Consider the following 7,481-nt stretch of genomic DNA (forward strand, 5'->3'; position numbering starts at 1 on the left):
CTAAATTTACCTACACTACCAGAAATCAAACAGACTACCAAGGATATAGCAGGTGTGCTCATGAAATCATTTTAGGAGTTTGCTGAGCATTCAACCCTTCAGCACATATAAAGGGACTCTGCACTGACAAAGTAATAGATTTCCATTTGCTAAGGTTGTATCTTCGTTCTGTTGAAGTCACTGGATTTAAAACTGCATGCCAAGAGAACCAGATTAATCATTACCCCTGCTGGAGAGGATAAACTCAAAGACAAAAAAATACTATGCGTACTTCAGAATGACAGATTTCTGAGGAAATCTGATCATCAACAACATATTGCAACAGCAATAAGTAATAAAATACCAACTTCGCCTGAAGCCCAAACATAAGGATTCAGATACACACTTCTTATTTTACCCCATTTAAGTAGTTATACATTCTCATTCTCCATGTTGTATTCAATACAGATCTGGCTTTGGTAGCTGGAAGCAACGTGAAAGAAGTGAATACGTTGGCCATAGCAACAAATTGCTTAAGTGCAATCTATTAAATTATTTTTTTGTGACTTCAGTTATTATGACTTGCAAACTCATTGTCTATCACAGAAGGTCAATTTTTAATGAACGAACCTGAAGAATGGAAATGAGAAAATACTTCCAGCTTCTTCCAAAGTGACAGTCAGGAATGAGTTCAAGTACTAATTAGAGTGGTACTGCTGCATAACAGAAGTCACAATATGATCAAGGCCAGTGTCTTTAGAAGTGAGTGGGTAGAGAATAAGAACAAAGAAAGGAACTTTTAGAGTGCTTGATGGGCAAATTAAAATTCAGCATTAATGGGGAGATATGCAGATAAGATTGGGATGGGTAGAAGCTGCCAGAGGAAAATCCTAATTCCTATTGTGCTCCTTATTTTAGAGAGATCAGAAATCAAGCAAAACTAAGGCTGGAGCACATGTTCACTCCAAGATCTGTGCGCTAGCAGAAGCTGTTGCCTTCAGCTGAACACTTCTCCTCTCCCCCACCATCCATGTTGCAGCTTACTGCCCCTTCTAATCTGCTCCTGAGCTGTTGATATGCCTGGCAAAGCGAGCTGGGTTACTTTGAACCATATTGCTTTTCTGACCTGTCACCTTTAGCTCCATGTAGGTAAGGAACAATTCTGCCAGCAGCTCAGCTAACAGCTGGGAGGGAACTATAGCATCTGGCAGGAGACCCATAATGGCCTTCTAGCTGACATAGCCTGGAGCTGGAGGAGCTGTGTCCATTGTCTGTCTCTTCACAATTAGTGGTGACTTCCATGACTGCCATCTGGCACAATTTCATATGCAAAAGATTCATAAAGCATCAGCCCGTAATGGCAGCAAAAACAATGTAAGAGCTTTATAAAAGAGATGTCCTTGAGGAAATCTGTACACCATAGACTTTAAGTTAGGGCAATGTGTGATGTGGCTATAACTGGCAGGAGAAAAAAACCTCAACATTACACCAAATGCAAAATAGTGTGTCGTTTGGCTAAAACTAGCAGCAAATTGTCTTCTCCCTGAAAATACAATTCTTATTACCTATATATGCCAGATGTGAGGCCAGTGGCTGCCAGCAAATAACTAATGAAAGAGAAATAACAAACTGCAATAAAAGTGCTGGGTGAAATCTTATTGCTGAGAGTAGTCCACGTAAACATTATGGTATGGTGCAATGCTTTTGTCCAGTTCCCAGAGCTTCAGTGTATAATTTGGTGTATAAGAACGGGATATACCTTCATTGCTGAGAAACGTCCCTCTTAAAAAAACCGAGTTGTCTTGGATGACGCACCTATATATCACCTATATAGGTGAGAGGCAGGTCACTATGCTGATCTCTCTGAAATGCTGAGCTGTAACTTCAGGTTACAGCGCACTATACGACACTACCTAATGCTCCCAAGCCCCCAGAAAACAGATTATTATTGACATTTGACACACAGTCACAGAGAAGTTCGGTGAATCACCCCCAGCCAAAAATAAGGCAAAGTGATGATTAGGCTTTGGAAATGCCTGACTGTGAGCTTAACAGGAGGCAACCTTAGATGTATATTATCTTGACAAATGAGCACATTGTTCCCAGGCTGCGCTGCAATGCATTTTAAAAGGTGCATCAGTAATAAAACTGTCGTGGGACATCTCTCAGCAGGATATAGTTACAGCCCCAAATAATGTCACCTTCTTTGTAATCCTTTTGGACAACGATGCCGGTGAAAATGTCCCTATCTGATCGCAGTGTGACCTCCATGACGGCTTGCTGACAAAGGTGGCAGTACGATTTAGAGGACAGGCTGTGTTCCAGTGGTCAATTTTACGGTTGTTGCTGGCTGCGAGAGGAAGGAGATATCCTCTGCAAAGGATATCTTGATACTGTGATTAGGTTAAACAAATCAAGACATAAGCCTTGCAACACATAACCAAGCTATGAGGTTGTTATTTGCACTGGATAAATTAAAGAACTCAGTGATTAATATAGGCTTTACAATTATTTACTCCAGCCTTTTGAGTAACACAGGTCACTGGACATCCATTAATTAATTCGCTTCAAGCCCAATAGATGTTGCTGAATTAAAGCATGTCTATCAAATAAAAATCCAATGTTGATTTAATTCTTTTTAGTGATAGGCAATCTTTGATAGATTATTTCAACAGCTAGTATGCACACAGATAACTAATGAGAGCATTATTTATGGTCTGAATTAGTTTAGCTTCATCTCCCAGCCACTGAATCTCATTATAACTTCAACAGCTAGATTTGGCATTTATAAATTGTGATCAAGGGACCTTTAATCTTTGATCATTTAAATAGATCATGCTTTTAGGATGATTAAGCAATCTATAACAAGTTTTGTAGTTTTCAAGTTTTTTGCATCTTTATGTCTTTGGACACAGTATTCTAGTAATTGATTTACCAGCAACATATAGAAATATACTATGAAAACGTAATTTCTATTTTCTAGCCCTCTGTTTGCACACAAAGATTACCAGAATGATCTCCAAATTTCGTTCTACATTTCTGTTTCCTGAGTGCTATCGTGGAGGAATGTCCTATGTTCTTCATGCCTGGAGTCAGTTTTACTTCTGACTGGGGTAGGTGTGCTGACATTCACTATGTGGTCAAGCTGTTGATCTCCCACTAATTCACTGCGTGCCTGCTCATGTGTCCTGTTGGCAGTTCCATTGGATACATAAGTAGGTGTTAAGCCTCCTCACCTGAGCAGAGTTTTTAACTGAGATGCTGTAGCTGAGAAGTGATAGATTTTTAAACAATTCCTCAGCTCTAATTGGCTTTGTGGGTTCTGCTAGTCTATTCCTGAAAGACAAGACAGGGAACTTAAAACATTATTGAAGGACTTTTTATCTGACACAGTATGTAGGGTCTTACTTATCTACATGCAAATAAGCAGTAGAAGGTATGAATATTTAGAGAAAAATGTCTTTATATATGCACATATTTTTAAATAAAATAATTAAACTAGACTTGTAAGTACGGTCAACACTTTTGGCCAAGAAAACATGGCATAACTATCCTCCTAAAGAGAAGACATGATGTTTAAAAAAACTTGCTCTTGTAACATATTTTTAACCGAAAACTCTTTGTTTTCAGGAAAGCAGCCCATAGACAGACATCAGACTGATGAAGCTGAAGAAACCACAGAAACACATGTGATGGGATGTGCCAGATTGGTATCAAAACAGCTGGGCTGTGATGATATATGAACAGATGAGGAGGGCAGGAAAAATGTGAGGCAGACTGCTGTTCCAATTTCGGTATCAATCTTGCCCAGAAGACTCCAGGCAGTAAGAATGTGGGGACATTTAGGCAGAAATCACAATTAAATTTACAGGAAGACAATGTAAATAACCAGGTGGGTCATGGGGGTCTTCAGCTGGCTACCACCACTGGACTCCCATGGACAGTTAGCCATCTACAGTGCAGCAGCCACTCAACAGAAATCATTCATCCTGGAGTAAACCAGTTTGAACTGTTGCTGAACAGTGACTACTCAACAGAAAGGACAACTAACCTGCTACTGCAAACATATCTTAATGTGCACCGTTGCACTGTCAGTAGCTGCTTGCCCAGGAGGAAGGCGTTGGGAGTGTGCTTGTGTGTGCATGGGGAGGGCATTGACAACGATCAGTGTCATCAGGCTTGTCTAATAAACACTCCTGTCACGTCTACTCCCTTCTTCCATTTTGCAATACCCTCAGGCCCAATTCTCAAATCCCTCTCACCTCACTTCTGTGTCCACCTCCCCTCTCTCCTGCTACTGCAAAGTAACACGCCCTCAACGTCTTTTCTCTTACCTACCAAAATAATCTTCCAGGCCCTACTTTTTCTCTTCCCTGTGCCCCATCCCCAAAGCTCTGCTGCCAAACTACCAACCTTTTTTCTTACAAGGCCCTTTAGCCAAAGCCGTATGAGTTATCCTGAGTGTCCTTCTCCCAGCATCTTCATGCCATAGACTTTTAATCCTTCCCCCTGGTATGCCTCTCCTATGTTTTGGCCTGCTGACACTTGACAGGTCAGGTTGCATAAAACTGCTTTAAAAGATGGAAAGAGAGTGGCTTAAAGATTGACTTCTCAGAGCAGGCTATGACAGCTCAATTAGTAGCATGTTTGCTTTCCTGCTGTCAGGATAACAGCTTGGGATGGTCTGAAGGGAATCTTTTTCAGCTAAATCTTAAATCTTCTGAAATGAATGCTTAAAAGAGTTCCTTCTCCACACGAAGAACAAAATTTAAGCTAGACAACAAGTGAGGCCTTACTTGTGTTTCTTATTTAGCATTTCTCAACAGCTGAGTGATGTTTCTCCAGGGGCTGACAACCCTGAAGGAACAAATGGCTTGATGCCCTATCTGCTTTTAGCCCAGACATCTTGCCAGATGTGCAATAGGATGGCAGAGGAGATCAGAAGCTAATTCAGCAGAAATGTACTAAATTCAGGAAGAAATATGGAATTGACCCCATACAAGTCCATAGCCATAAAAACATTTATGTGCCCACTTTTATGAGCTGCTGTGCAATGGTATCATTAAGCACCACCTGAGGACTGTGAAGGCTGTGCCACAGATGATTTACATCACACTTTTCACAGCTGCCTGAAGTAGAGGACAGAAAATAGGCCCTGTAAAATCCAAGGACAATTTGGATTGGAGACTATTTAATATACGAATATTTCCATGTATGAAGAGCAGTGTCAATATTTGAGGAGACTATAACTGAGAGGACAAAGGTAGAGAGCAGAGCCCAGATAATGTGGTAGAGTCATCAGACTGCCAGGCAAATGTTTAATGTGCAGTGTTGAACATCATCTCTGTTCAGTACATTACAAGGCACTGCAAAGGAAACTGATTCTGGTAAAAAAACCCTGAAATGTATTTGGGGCACAATGAATCAAATATCAATTTTAAATATTTGAACAACTTTTATTGTGGACTGCCTCATTGCAGGGATTTGTGGGTTTTGATGTTTTGTTTTTTTTTTTCTAGTGGGGAAGAAACACTTAAAAAAACATCAGAAAAACAAAGGAAGAGTAGAAAATTAATTTTTGAGTTTGGGAAGAGTTTCTGTATATGAAACTTGTTTGTCCATATTAAACCTGACAGCTGGTAGAAAACAACTGCAAAATTACTTTAAAACAAAGATTTCACACCCCTGCCAGTGTTGCACTTTGTTGTCTTATTAGTCATTCTTGCTTTCAAACTATAGTTAAAAATTGAGATGATATTCATTGATGTGTCTTAAAGGAGCCTCAATTTTCAGTTTCTTTGTTGTGATTTAGTAAATGTGCAAAATAAGGTAGTATTACAAAATGTTTATTTCTGAAGGTTGAAAGTCTACTTATACTCTGTGAAAGCATTGCTTGCCAGCCACTTGTTTTTCTACCATAGGTTAACCTAATACCCCTCAGCTGTTTTGTTTACTCTCTGTGTTAGTTCATTTTAATAAATATATTCTAAATGAAGCACCCACGATGCGTTAGAGGTTTGCTTTAATAAGAAGGCAGGGTTTGTGTCAGGCAAATGAAAAATGGTATCATTGCTTTTCAACATTGCAGCATTTTTGTCTCATGTGTGTATGCATTTATCAATCATCACTATGGAGTTTTCCTTAAGCTAAGCTGTGGGTGTACACCGAGCACGTAGAAAAACAAATAGACATGTGCTGGTGATTTCTCTCACTTGAATGCATGCTGCAGGCAACTTTTCTATAAAATAGAACAAAGTGGAGCTTGAATATATACTTTATTTAGAAAAGATTGGTTGGAGGAAAAAAGTCACAGATGCTCACAGGTTGGCTCTGTCTTTAGATAGCCAGTGAGAGGAGAAGAAAAGGGGTGTGATCCGAGAGATCTTCAGAAAGGAATTGGCTTTGGGGAGTAAGAGATAGTAGGACGGGCATTCATGCTGTCTAACTCAGTCTGATGAACATCATCCCCCCAGTTTCCCTCTCTGGTCAGCGGAGAGAAAGTGTCTTCTCTAGGAAATACTTCTCAGCAGCTAAGGTCTGTGTGATCTGCGACCCAGGATACATCAGGGCCTTGGTCACCATCTTCTAGGACCATACTTCTTGTGATGGCTTGGCTGTTACTTGCTGTTACTCAGCAGTAAGAAGATGCTGTTACTCAGGAATAAGAAGATACAGTTGCAGTCAGCGTAGGTCAGCTTCACATAAGGCAGTAAGCAATGCTGGCTGAAGGCCAAGGCTACGTGCATCCCTGCAAAGGACAAGAATGCTTTTGGGAGCAGTTTGGCTCCTTGGCAATTGCACAAGATCTGAGATGAGGCAGTATCAGTGGGGCTTTGAAAACAAGGCCAGGGATCCATGTGTGCCTGTGAAAGCCTGAGAGCCTTGGTGTCTCTCCCTGTTCAGGCAGCTGATGACCCTGAGTTGTTTCTTTCTGGGTTGTAAGCCCTGTATTTCCCCATGTCGCTCAGAAGCAGCCCAAGAAGGAGTGCTGATACAGAGTAAATGTGCTATCTATAAGTACAACACGGGTCACAAAATAGCAGGCCCATCAGTTTTCATAGGAAACATGCTGGCTGGTACTTTGGGTGAGCTCTGGCAGTCAGGCCATTACGTGAGGAGTACAATAGTATTTGCAGAGAGGAGAACCCTCTACACACACACACACCTCCCTACAGTGCTGCTTACTCAGAGAAGAGAAATCATGGCAGGTGTGATCCACTTTTTCCTCATGTGTTTTCAGTAGCCCTGAGAGCCACACCAGGCAAAGATTCACTACATCTGTCATTGTGCTCTGTCAACCCATCTTCATGAATGACCATCCTTAGGTCTGAGGGTGCATTTCTGACCCTCAGATACAGAATATTCTGAAATTTTTTGCTCATATCCCCACAAATGATCTGGCATCACATTAGGGGAAGAGATGGCACTTCACATGGGTGTTTTTGGGTACAGAGCAACCTCTGTGACAAGATAGAAGCAGCTGGGGCAGATTCATGACAGCA

This window comes from Charadrius vociferus, unplaced genomic scaffold, assembly GCF_000708025.1.
Source record: "Charadrius vociferus isolate BGI_N301 unplaced genomic scaffold, ASM70802v2 scaffold123, whole genome shotgun sequence".
NCBI classification, from domain to species: Eukaryota; Metazoa; Chordata; class Aves; order Charadriiformes; family Charadriidae; genus Charadrius; species Charadrius vociferus.